Below are 13,250 nucleotides of genomic sequence, written 5' to 3'. Positions count from 1 at the left end.
ATATGTCATAAACAGATAGCTCTGGCTAGGAGATTTTCAGTCAGAATGTGGTCAACTTCTCCATATCCATGGGTTCTGCCTCCGTGGGTTCCTTATCCATTGGTTCAACCAACCACGGATGGAAAATATTCAAATAAATAATAATAGTACAGCAATAAAAATAATACAAATTTTTAAAATGCAGTACAACTATTTACATAGCATTTACATTGTATCTGGTATTATAAGTAATCTAGAGATGTTTTAAAGTATACGGAAGGATGTGCATAGTTTATATGCAAATACTATACCATTTTATATAAGAGACTTGAGCATCCTCGAATTCTGGTATCTGCAGTGTTCCTGGAACCAACTCCCCACACATACGACTGTATTGAAAGCACCAACTGGCTTCTTTTGGCTGCCTGTGTTAACATACAAGAGGAGCAAAATGAACTAAAAAAGTAATTCTTCAGTTTTTAACCAAAATTAGGAGAAATATACAGAATTTAGGGCTTTCTGGATTCAAAAATAAAACTTTCTCTTTTCTAGCTCCTCCAGGCAGCAAAAGATCCTGGAAGAGATGACCTCAGAGCAAAGACCAAATCCAGGACCCTTCTGACAAAACATGATCCCAAGAGTAATTTTGCACCAGTGAGGTAGCTACTTTGTTGAGACCTTAGGAAGTGTTGAGGATATTCCTCATAGACTCTTTTATTTACACAGAAAGACTTCTAAGAACCTTAAATGGCATGTCTTATAAACACTCTCACCCAGACAATAGAGCTCCTGGGAATATTAAGACGTTGTTCCACAACACCCTGATTCCCAGGCCAAGGTAGGGGGGTCTGTCTCAAAAACAACTGTGCATGTGGCTTCTGTCTAATCAAGTGGCCCTGTAAGATTTATAGGACACTCGCACAGTTTAAGAAATCTGTACTCATAAGGTACCATCAGCTTGGACTAAAAGATGCAAACATAGTTTAAAATGAAAAGAGGTCTGAGATATGTTCATCGGCTTGCTCCTTTCTGTCCGTGGATGCCACCAAAGAAGCATCATTAAAGTCTCTCTTCTTCCTGCTGTCATGTCTAAGTCAGAGTCTCCCAAAGAGCCCGAACAGCTGAGGAAGCTCTTCATTGGAGGGTTGAGCTTTGAAACAACTGGTGAGAGCCTGAGGAGCCATTTTGAGCAATGGGGAACGCTCACGGACTGTGTGGTCATGAGAAATCCAAACACCAAGCGCGCCAGGGTCTTTGGGTTTGTCATATATGCCACTGTGGAGGAGGTGGATGCAGCCATGAATGCAAGGCCACACAAGGTGGATGGAAGAGTGTGGAACCAAAGAGAGCTGTCTCAAGAGAAGATTCTCAAAGACCGGGTGCCCACTTACTCTGAAAAAGATATTTGTTGGTGGCATTAAAGAAGATACTGAAGAACATCACCTTAGAGATTATTTTGAACAGATGGAAAAATTGAAGTGATTGAAATCAGGACTGACCAAGGCAGTGGTATGAAAAGGGACTTTGCCTTTGTAACCTTTGACGACGATGACTCTGTGGATAAGATTGTCATTCAGAAATACCCGTACTGTGAATGGCCACAGCTGTGAAGTTAGGAAAGCCCTGTCAAAGGAAGAGATGGCTAGTGCTTCATCCAGCCAAAGAGGTCGAAGTGGTTCTGGAAACTTTGGTGGTGGTCGTGGAGGTGGTTTCGGTGGGAATGACAACTTTGGTCATGGAGGAAACTTCAATGGTTGTGGTGGCTTTGGTGGCAGCCATGGTGGTGGTGGATATGGTGGCAGTGGGGATGGCTATAATGGATTTGGTAATGATGGAAGCAATTTTGGAGGTGGTGGAAGCTACAATGACTTTGGCAATTACAACAATCGGTCTTCAAATTTTGGACCCATGAAGGAAGGATTGAAGGCAGAAGCTCTGGCCCCTGAGGTGGTGAAGACCAATACTTAGCCAAACCATGAAACCAAGGTGGCTATGGCTATTCCAGTAGCAGCAGTAACTATGGCAGTGGCAGAAGATTTTAATTAGGAAACAAAGCTTAGCAGAAGAGGAGAGCCAGAGAAGTGACAGGGAAGCTACAGGTTACAACAGATTTGTAAACCCAGCCAAGCACAGTGGTGGCATGGTCTAGCTGCTACAAAGAAGACATGGTTTAGACAAATACTCATGTGTATGGGCAAAAAACTCGAGGACTGTATTTGTGACTAATTGTATAACACGTTATTTTAGTTTCTGTTCTGTGGAAAGTGTAAAGCATTCCAACAAAGGATTTTAATGTAGATTTTTTTTTTTTTGCACCCATGTGATTGATTGCTAAATGTAATAGTCTGATAATGATGCTGAATAAATGTCTTTAAAAAAATGAAAAGAAGTTGCTGGGCACTAAGTTTATATTGATAGAAAGCTGAGGAAGCTACTCAGCTGTAAATATAGGCCATTTCTTATGCAAAAGGAAAGATGACTCAGAGGGTGAAAATAAAAGCCCAAGTGGTGGAACCAAGAGCCACAGAGGACCACTCTAGGGAGTAGAAATGAATTTTGGTCAAAGAATTGGCAACATTTTCTCAACTTAATTTTAGAATTGCTATGAACAAGCGACTGCTCTATGCTTCCTATTTTCCCTTTCATGAATGGGATTTCTATTTCAATTTTTCATCACTGCCTAGCCATTGTATTTGTGTGTTGGGTGGGAAGCAGATTCTTTGTCTTTTTACTTCATCAATCTTCAGGTTCACGGTAGCCGAACCCAAGAACCTTAGAAACCTTAAGCCAAACCCAAGAAACCTTAAGCTTGCCTAGATATGATTGAGGTGACATGATCAATGGATTTAAAGCTCAAACCTAATGCCATGATATGAGTAGACTTTAATGGCCTTGGAAGGGAGAAAAATGTATTTTGCATGGAGGAAGGACATACATCATTGAGAAACAGAGGGTGGACTGTGGTGGCTAGTCTCTAAGGATGGCCATCCATCGTACCATGGCACTTGGTATTCATATCCTTGCATAAAGCCCTCCCACATTGAATCTGGGCTGGGCTGTGACTTGAGTTAACCAGTAGAATAAAGCAGAAGTAATGCTACACTATTTCTAAGCCTAGTCTTTAAAAGGATGTACTGATTTTGTTTCCTGCATCTTGGAATGCTGGCTTTGAGAAACCCTAAGCTGCCGCGTAAGAAGTTCTGTGACAGAGGCCATATGGAGTGGCCATAAGAACAGAAGAGGTCTTGAGTCTGCTTAGAGAATGAACAGACACAGTGATCCCAGTAAAGCCCAGATGACTCTAACCACAGACACCAACTGACGGCAACCACATGAGAGACTCCAAGTGAAACAAGCAGAACTGCCCACCTGAGTCAACCCATGAAACTATGAGAGATAATAAAATGATGCTTATTTTAAGCCACTAGGTTTTAGAGAGACTTGTTAACAGCAAAGATGATCAAAACATACTTATTTACATGACTCCTGAGGACTCCAGGGCAATGAGTTTGAACCTATCCACAACCAAGGCTCAGAAATATATAGGCATGCCCAGTGGGCTTGGGAAGAGGGCCACCATAAGCCAGACTCCAGAGAGGAGTGTGCCACAGTGAGCCAGGCCTGAGGATAAGTTGACTAGATGGAAACATTTGTTCTGAGTTCAAATGAGGCTCAACTTAAGCCACACTCATCCATCCACCTGGTTCCCTATATACTATGGGGCTAAAAAGCAAGATTATCAGAAAAAAAAAAAAGTTAAAAAAAACCTTATCATCATAAGCCTAAGCAATTCTGCCAGAAAGATACCTGTTTTCTCTTCCACCTCACTCTCATCCCTTGTCCCAATCTCTACTGAAGAGTGGAGCCAAAAAAAAAAATGTAACCAACAAACCAGAGAAAGGAGTGAACACCAAAGATGGCAAACAGGTTAGTTCCCCTGGGTACACACTCCAAGTACAGTAATAGAGAGTTATGCACTATCAATGTGGATAATGTGGACAATTATTATTAATAATTAATGAGGGACAATGAGGGAAGCTGCCGAAACAGAAGGCTGGCAGACATAGGCTGTTGACATAAACTATACGAGAAACAAACTCCCATTTTTGTAGATTCACAGAGAGAAGAAAGATTGAGGTAAGGTGAGAAGGTAAGGTGAGTGATGCTATTAATTAACATGCATATAGGGAAAAACAGTTGAAATCATCACATCCAGGAGCCAGAAACTTGTTGGAGACATTTGGGTTACATATGTGAATCCTTTATTGGACTTATCACAGTGAGCAAATACCATATTTTTAATCATCTTTCTATCTGTAGTCCCCAGGACCATGGCTGGTACAGAACAGGTCTCAATCAGTATTGGCTTAGAAGTATTATGGCAATCAGAAATAAATTAAAAAGTGGCTGAGTGTGGTCCAGCATTTTGGGAGGCTGAGGCAGGCAGATCACTTGAGGTCAGGAGTTTGAGACCAGCCTGGAAAACATGGTAAAACCCCAACCCTACTAAAAAATACAAAAAAAAAAAAAAAAAATTAGCCAGGTGTTATGGTGCAGGCCTGTAATCCCAGCTTGGCAGGCTGAGGCAGGAGAATCGCTTGAACCCAGGAAGCAGAGATTGTGGTGAGCCAAGATGGTACCACTGCACTCCAGCCTGGGCAACAGAGTGAGAGTCCATTTCAAAAAAAAAAAAAAAGAGAGAGAGCTGTTCCAAGATGGCTGAATAGGAACAGCTCCAGTCTGTAGCTCCCAGTGTGATCGATCCAGAAGACGGGTGATTTCTGCATTTCCAACTGAGGTACCTGGTTCATCTCACTGGGTCTGGTTGGAGAGTGGGTGCAGCCCACAGAGGGTATGCCGAAGCAGGGCAGGGTGTCGCCTCACCTGGGAAGTGCAAGGGGTCAGGGGATTTCCCTTTCCTAGCCAAGGGAAGTCATGACAGACTGTACCTGGAAAAATGGGACACTCCCACTCAAGTGCTGCGCTTTTCCAACCATCTTAGAAAACGGCACACCAGGAGATTATATCCCGTGCCTGGTTCAGCGGGTCCCATGCCCATGGAGCCTTGCTCACTGTTAGCACAGCAGTCTGAGATCGACCTGCAAGGCAGCAGCTGGCAGGGGAAGGGGCATCCGCCATTGCTGAGGCTTGAGTAGGTAAACAAAGTGGCTGGGAAGCTCGAACTGGGCAGAGCCCACCACAGAGCAGCAAGGCTTGCTGCCTCTATAGGTTCCACCTCTGGGGGCAGGGCATAGCTGAACAAAAGACAGCAGAAACTTCTGCAGACTCAAACGTCTCTGTCTGACAGCTCTGAAGAGAGCAGTAGTTCTCTCAGCACAGTGTTTGAGCTCTGAGAACAGACAGATCGCCTCCTCAAATGGGTCCCTGACCCCCATGTAGCCTAACTGGGAGACACCTCCCAGTAGGGGTGACTGACACCTCATACAGGTGGGTGCCCCTCTGTGACAAAGCTTCCAGAGGAAGGATCAGGCAGCAATATTTTCTGTTCTGCAATATTTGCTGTTCTACAGCCTCCGCTGGTGATACCCAGGCAAACAGGGTCTGGAGTGAACCTCCAGCAGACTCCAACAGACCTGCAGCTGAGGGACCTGACTGTTAGAAGGAAAAATAACAAACAGAAAGGAATAGCATCAACATCAACAGAAAGGACATCCACACCAAAATCCCATCTATAGGTCACCAACATCAAAGACCAAAGGTAGATAAAACCACAAAGATGGGGAGAAACCAGAGCAGAAAAGCTGAAAATTCAAAAAATCAGAGCACCTCTTCTCCTCCAAAGCATCGTAGCTCCTCGCCAGCAACAGAACGAAGCTGGACAGAGAATGACTTTGACGAGTTGACAGAAGTAGGCTTCAGAAGGTCAGTAATAACAAACTTCTTCGAGCTAATGGAGGAAGTTTGAACCCATCTCAAGGAAGCTAAAAACCTTGAAAAAAGATTAGATGATTGGCTGACTGAATAAACAGAGTAGAGAACACCTTAAATGACCTGATGGAGCTGAAAACCATGGCACGAGAACTACGTGACACATGCACAAGCTTCAATAGCTGATTCAATCAAGTGGAAGAAAGGGTATCAGTGATTGAAGATGAAATTAATGAAATAAAGTGAGAAGTTTAGAGAAAAAAGAGCAAAAAGAATGAACAAGTCCTCCAAGAAATATAGGACTATGTGAAAAGACCAAATCTACATTTGATTGGTGTACCTGAAAGTGATGAGGAGAACGAACCAAGTTGGAAAACACTCTTCAGGATATTACCCAGGAGAACTTCCCCAAACTAGCAAGGCAGGCCAACATTCAAATTCAGGAAATACACAGAACACCACAAAGATACTCCCCAAGAAGAGCAACCCCAAGACACATAATTGTCAGATTCACCAAGGTTGAAATAAAGGAAAAAATGTTAAGGGCAGCCAGAGAGAAAGGTCGGGTTGCCCACAAAGGGAAGCCCAACAGACTAATAGCGGATCTCTCAGCAGAAACTCTACAAGCCAGAAGAGAGTGGGGGCCAATATTCAACATTCTTAAAGAAAAGAATTTTCAACCCAGAATTTCATATCCAGCCAAACTAAGTTTCATAAGTGAAGGAGAAATAAAATCCTTTACAGAGAAGCAAATGCTGAGAGATTTTGTCACCACCAGACCTGTCTTATAGGAGCTCCTGAAGGAAGCACTAAACATGGAAAGGAAAAACCAGTACCAGTCACTGCAAAAACATGCCAAATTGTAAAGATCATCGATGCTATGAAGAAACTGCATCAATTAATGGGCAAAATAACCAGCTAACATCATAATGACAGGATCAAATTCACACATAACAATATTAACCTTAAATATAAATGGGCTAAATGCCCCAATTAAAAGACATAGACTGGCAAATTGGATAAAGAGTCAAGGCCCATCAGTGTGCTGTATTCAGGAGACCCATCTCATGTGCAAAGACACACATAGGCTCAAAATAAAGGGATAGAGGAAGATGTATCAAGCAAATGGAAAGCAAAAAAAAGCAGGGGTTGCTATCCTAGTCTCTGATAAAACAGACTTTAAACCACCAAAGATCAAAAGAGACAAAGAAGACCATTACATAATGGTAAAGGGATCGATTCAACAAGAAGAGCTAACTATCCTAAATATATATGCAGTCAATACAGGAGCACCCAGATTCATAAAGCAAGTCCTTAGAGACCTACAAAGAGACTTAGACTCCCACACAATAATAATGGGAGATTTTAACACCCCACTGTCAATATTAGACAGATCAATGAGACAGAGGTTAACAAGGATATCCAGGACTTGAACTCAGCTCTGCACCAAGTGGACCTAATAAACATCTACAGAACTCTTCATACCAAATCAACAGAATATACGTTTTTCTCAGCACCACATCGCACGTATTCCAAACTTGACAACATAATTGGAAGTAAAGCACTCCTCAGCAAACGTAAAAGAACAGAAATCACAACAAACTGTCTCTCAGACCACAGTGCAATCAAATTAGAACCCAGGATTAAGAAACTCACTCAAAATCACTCAACTACATGGAAACTGAACAACCTGCTGGGTAAATAATGAAATGAAGGCAGAAATAAAGATGTTCTTTGAAACCAATGAGAACAAAGACACAACATACCAGAATCTCTGGGGTACATATAAAGCAGTGTGTAGAGGGAAATTTATAGCATCAAATTTCCACAAGAGAAAGCAGGAAAGATCTAAAATCAACACCCTAACATCACAGTTAAAAGAACCAGAGAAGCAAGAGCAAACAAATTCAAAAGCTAGTAGAAGGCAAGAAATAACTGAGATCAGAGCAGAACTGAAGGAGATAGAGACACAAAAAAAAAATCCTTCAAAAAATCAATGAATCCAGGAGCTGGTTTTTTGAAAAGATCAACAAAATTGATAGACTGCTAGTAAAGAAGAAAAGAGAGAAGAATCAAATAGGCACAATAAAAAATTATAAAGGGAATATCACCACCAATCCCACAGAAATACAAACTACCATAGAGAATACTATACACACCTCTACACAAATGAACTAGAAAATCTAGAAGAAATGGATGAATTCCTGGACATATACACTCTCCCAAGACTAAACCAAGAAGAAGTGGAATTTCTGAATAGACCAATAACAGGCTCTGAAATTGAGCCAATAATTAATAGCCTGCCAACCAAAAAAAGTCCAAGACCGGATGGATTCATAGCCTAATTCTACTACAAAGAGGAGCTGCTACCATTCCTTCTGAAACCATTCCAATCAATAGAAAATAGGTAATCTTCCCTAATTCATTTTATGAGGCCAGCATCATCCTGATACCAAAGCCTGGCAAAGACACAACAAAAAAAAGAGAATTTTAGATCAATGTGCCTGATGAACATCGATGCAAAAATCCTCAATAAAATATTGGCAAACCAAATCCAGCAGCACATCAGAAAGCTTATCCACCACGATCAAGTCGGCTTCATCCCTGGGATGCAAGTCTGGTTCAACATACACGAATCAATAAACATAGTCCTTCACATAAACAGAACCAATGATAGAAACCACTTGATTATCTCAGTAGATGCAGAAAAGGCCTTCAACAAAATTCAACAGCCCTTCATGCTAAAAACTCTCAAGAAACTGGGTATTGATGGAACGTATCTCAAAATAATAAAAGCTATTTATGAAAAACCCACAGCCAATATCATACTGAATGGGCAAAAACTGGAAGCATTCCCCTTGAAAACCAGCACAAGACAAGGATGCCCTCTCTCACCACTCCTATTCAACATAGTGTTGGAAGTTCTGGCCACGGCAATCAGGCAAGAGAAAGAAATAAAGGGTATTGAATCAGGAAAAGAAGAAGTCACATTGTCCCTGTGACATGATTATACATTTAGTATAATCAGATGACATGATTATACATTTAGTATAATCAGATGACATGATTATACATTTAGAAAACCCCATCGTCTCAGCCCAAAATCTCCTTAAGCTGATAAGCAACTTCAGTGAAGTCTCAGGATACAAAACCAATGTGTGAAAATCACAAGCATTCTTATACACCAATAACAGACTGACAGAGAGTCAAATCATGAGTGAACTCCCATTCACCATTCATAATTGCTACAAAGAGAATAAAATACCTAGGAATCCAACTTACAAGGGATGTGAAGGACCTCTTCAAGGAGAATACAAATCACTGCTCAACAAAATAAAAGAGGACACAAACAAATGGAAAAACATTCTATGCTCATGGATAGGAGGAATCAATATCGTGAAAATGGCCATACTGCCCAAGGTAACTTATAGATTCAATGCCATCCCCATCAAGCTACCAATGACTTTCTTCACAGAATTGAAAAAAACTACTTTAAAGTTCATATGGAACCAAAATAGAGCCCACATTGGAAAGACAATCCTAAGCAAAAAAAACCAAAGCATCATGCTACCTGACTTCAAACTATACTACAAGGCTACAGTAACCAAAACAGCATGGTACTGGTACCAAAACAGAGATATAGACCAATGGAACAGAACAGAGATCTCAGAAATAACACCACACATCTACAACCATCTGATCTTTGACAAACCTGATAAAAAGAAATGGGGAAAGAATTCCCTATTTAATAAATGATGCTGGGAAAACTGGCTAGCCATATGTAGAAAGCTGAAACTGGATCCCTTCCTTACACCTAATACAAAAATTAATTCAAGGTGGATTAAAGACTTAAATGTTAGACCTGAAACCATAAAAACCCTAGAAGAAAACCTAGGCAATACCATTCAGGACATAGGCATGGGCAAGGACTTCATGACTAAAACACCAAAAGCAACGGCAACAAAAGCCAAAATAGACAAATGGGATCTAATTAAACTAAAGAACTACTGCACAGCAAAAGAAACTACCATCAGAGTGAACAGGCAACCTACAGAATGGGAGAAAAGTTTTGCAATCTACCTATCTGACAAAGGGCTATTATCCAGAATCTACGCAGAACTTAAACAAATTTACAAGAAAAAAATCAAACAACTCCATCAAAAAGTGGGTGAAGGATATGAAGAGATACTTCTCAAAAGAAGACATTTATGCAGCCAACAGACATACAAAAAAAAAGGCTCATCATCACTGGTCATTAGAGAAATGCAAATCAAAACCACAATGTGATGCCATCTCATGCCAGTTAGAATGACAATCATTAAAAAGTCAGGAAACAACAGATGCTGGAGAGGATGTGGAGAAATAGGAACACTTTTACACTGTTGGTGGGAGTGTAAATTGGTTCAATCATTGTGGAAGACAGTGTGGCGATTCCTCAAGGATCTAGAACTAGAAATACCATTTGACCCAGCCATCCCATTACTGGGTATATACCCAGAGGAGTATAAATCATGCTACTATAAAGACACATGCATATGTATGTTTATTGTGGCACTATTCACAATAGCAAAGACTTGGAACCAACCCAGATGTCCATCAATGATAGACTGGATTAAGAAAATGTGGCACATATACACCATGGAATACTGCGCAGCCATAAAAAAGGATGAGTTCATGTCCTTTGCAGGGACATGGATGAAGCTGGAAACCATCATTCTGAGCAAACTGTCACAAGGACAGAAAACCAAACACCGCATGTTCTCACTCATAGGTGGGGACTGAACAATGAGTACACTAGGACACAGGGAGGGGAACATAACACACCGGGGCCTATCAGGGAGTGGGGGGTTGGGGGAGGGATAGCATTAGGAGAAATACCCAATGTAAATGATGAGTTAATGGGTACAGCAAACCAACATGGCACATGTAGTATACATGTGTAACAAGGCTGCACATTGTGCACATGTACCCTAGAACTTAAAGTATAATAATAATAAAAAAGAAAGAAATGAAAAAGTTATAATGACCTGAACTGGAGTCAAATATGCATTATGGATTTATCTGTTATTATTTGGAATGGCCCTTTGTGTTTAAGTCAAACTACAGTTGCCGTATGTCGGGTAGAAAAGTCACTGGTAAATACTAAGAGTAAAATATGAGTCATCCCAATTAACATTGGCTATAACTCAACCAAAGGGAGGATGTCCAGAAATATAGTCAATCGGTGATGAGAGAGAGGTGTGATAATGAGTCTTTTTACTATTAGAGGAATCCATTTGTCTTATCAATCACCTTCCATGTGCAGAAATCTAAGGGAAATAATATCATCTCCTTAAGAAAGTGACAGATCAAGACAAAGAACACACACTTACTGAGAACCAGTTTACACAGTACAGAAAAGTCCTGTTAATTGTGTTACTTCTCCTGACACTTTCCTTAATAAACACCCTGAGGTTACTAGGATAACACGAGGAAGTCAGAGCCTAGTTTGACTGATGGATACTTAAGAAACTTTATTGATTTCATGATACCAAGCTCCAGGACTCAACTTTAATAAAGGTTATATGAAGTATTAGATTTGTGCAAAAGTAGTTGCAGTTTTTGCCCTTACTTTTAATGGAAAAAAATCGCAATTACCTTTGCAGAAACCTAATATGTCCCTGCCCCTGGCACAGTACTTTTCACAATTCCTGCCCAGTTCAGTTTCTCCCTCCTATTGTTACCAGACCCCACCACTCACCCAAGTTAGCCTTTGGCTCAGGGGTTTTTCCTTAGTATTGTTGCCTTCTTGTCATCAGAAAGATGTTACCGGACCCCATGGGTCGGTATGGACATGAAGCAACAATACTAAGGAAACCCCTAACCTAAAGGCTAACTTGGATGAGTGGTGGGTCCAGTAACCTCTTTCTGGCGAACCACTGAAGGGACCAAAGTGAGTGGTGGGGTCCGCTAACACCTTTCTGGCGACCACTGAGGGGGCTATAGTGTGGAATTCCCCGACCCAAAGTCTACTTTGGATAAGTGGTGGGGTCCGGTAACGTCTATAGGACGAACCATGTTGGGGATGATACTGAAGGAAACTCCCCACCCCCCGCCCCAAAGGAAATAGACTGCAGCACTGATTGGCCGATTTGGGGTAAGTGGTGGGGTACCTGGGTAAATTATGAGATTGGGTTAGAGGCCCAACTTAGGACCTTGCTTAGCATACCATCAAGAAATAACCATAAAAATGGGCAACCAGGGCCGGGCACGGTGGCTCACGCCTGTAATCCCAGCACTTTGGGAGGCTGAGGCGGGCAGATCACAAGGTCAGGAGATTGAGACCATCCAGGCTAACACTGTGAAACCCTGTCTCTACTAAAAAAAAAAAAAAAAAAAAGAGAGAGAGAGAAAAAATTAGCCGAACGTGGTGGCACGCCCCTGTAGTCCCAGCTACTCGGGAGGCTGAGGCAGGAGAATGGTGTGAACCAGGGGGGTGGAGTTGGCAGTGAGCCGAGATCAGGCCACGGCACTTCAGCCTGGGCAGGAGAGCCAGACTCCATCTCAAAAAAAAAGTGGGGGGAGGGGCAATCAGCAGCCCTTGGGGCTGCTCTGTCTATGGAGTAGCTATTCTTTTATTCCTTTGCTTTCTTAATAAACTTGCTTTCACTTTACTCTGTCAACTTGCTCTGAATTCTTTCTTGCGTGAAATCCAAGAACCCTCTCTTGGGGTCTGCATCTGGACCCCTTTCCAGTAACACTGTCATCATTCAAACCACACCCAATAATAATTAGGAAGACTATTGTTAGGAGAGACTGCAAATATAATTTCCTTCAATTCAGTTTGGGTTTTTTGGGAGGGCAGCAGGTAGGTGTTCAGGGAACACACCTGTTTTTTCCAGTTATACTGAGGTATAACTGACAAATAAAAATTATATATATACACATATATTTACAGTATATGTGATGTTTTGATATGTATCTAATTGAGAAATGACTACCACAATCAAACTAATTAACATGCTCATCACTTCGCATAGATTTTTTGTTTGTAGTGAGAACATTTAAGATCTACTCCTAAACAAACTTCAAGTATAAAATAACAGTATTTTTAACTATAGTCACCTAGTCACCATGCTGTGTATTAGACGTATGGAACTTATTTTCCTTCAATTCAGTTTTGCGCATCTTTTGGAGTCTTATCCATTGTTTTCTTTTGGGGGGCTCTTGTACTTACCCATTAGCTGTGGAGAAAATCCCAGACAGGTCTATAGCCTCACACGGCCTGAATCATATTGCATCTCCAACATCCAATAAACACTAACTTTACATAAATCTTAAGGACACTATTTAACTATAGACCAAACATAAAAGATAAAAATAAAAATAAAAAAACTATAAAA

General features: G+C 41.2%; 1 pseudogene; it reads left to right on the top strand.

Annotated features, from left to right (window-relative positions):
• Window positions 1-1,064: 1,064 nt before the first annotated feature.
• On the top strand, window positions 1,065-2,293 carry LOC103217706 (heterogeneous nuclear ribonucleoprotein A1-like; annotated as a pseudogene).
• Window positions 2,294-13,250: the final 10,957 nt, after the last annotated feature.

Source organism: Chlorocebus sabaeus, chromosome 10, assembly GCF_047675955.1.
Source record: "Chlorocebus sabaeus isolate Y175 chromosome 10, mChlSab1.0.hap1, whole genome shotgun sequence".
Taxonomy (NCBI): domain Eukaryota; kingdom Metazoa; phylum Chordata; class Mammalia; order Primates; family Cercopithecidae; genus Chlorocebus; species Chlorocebus sabaeus.
The sequence above is the reverse complement of the archived record's forward strand: the minus strand, read 5'-3'. Positions and strand labels throughout refer to the sequence as shown.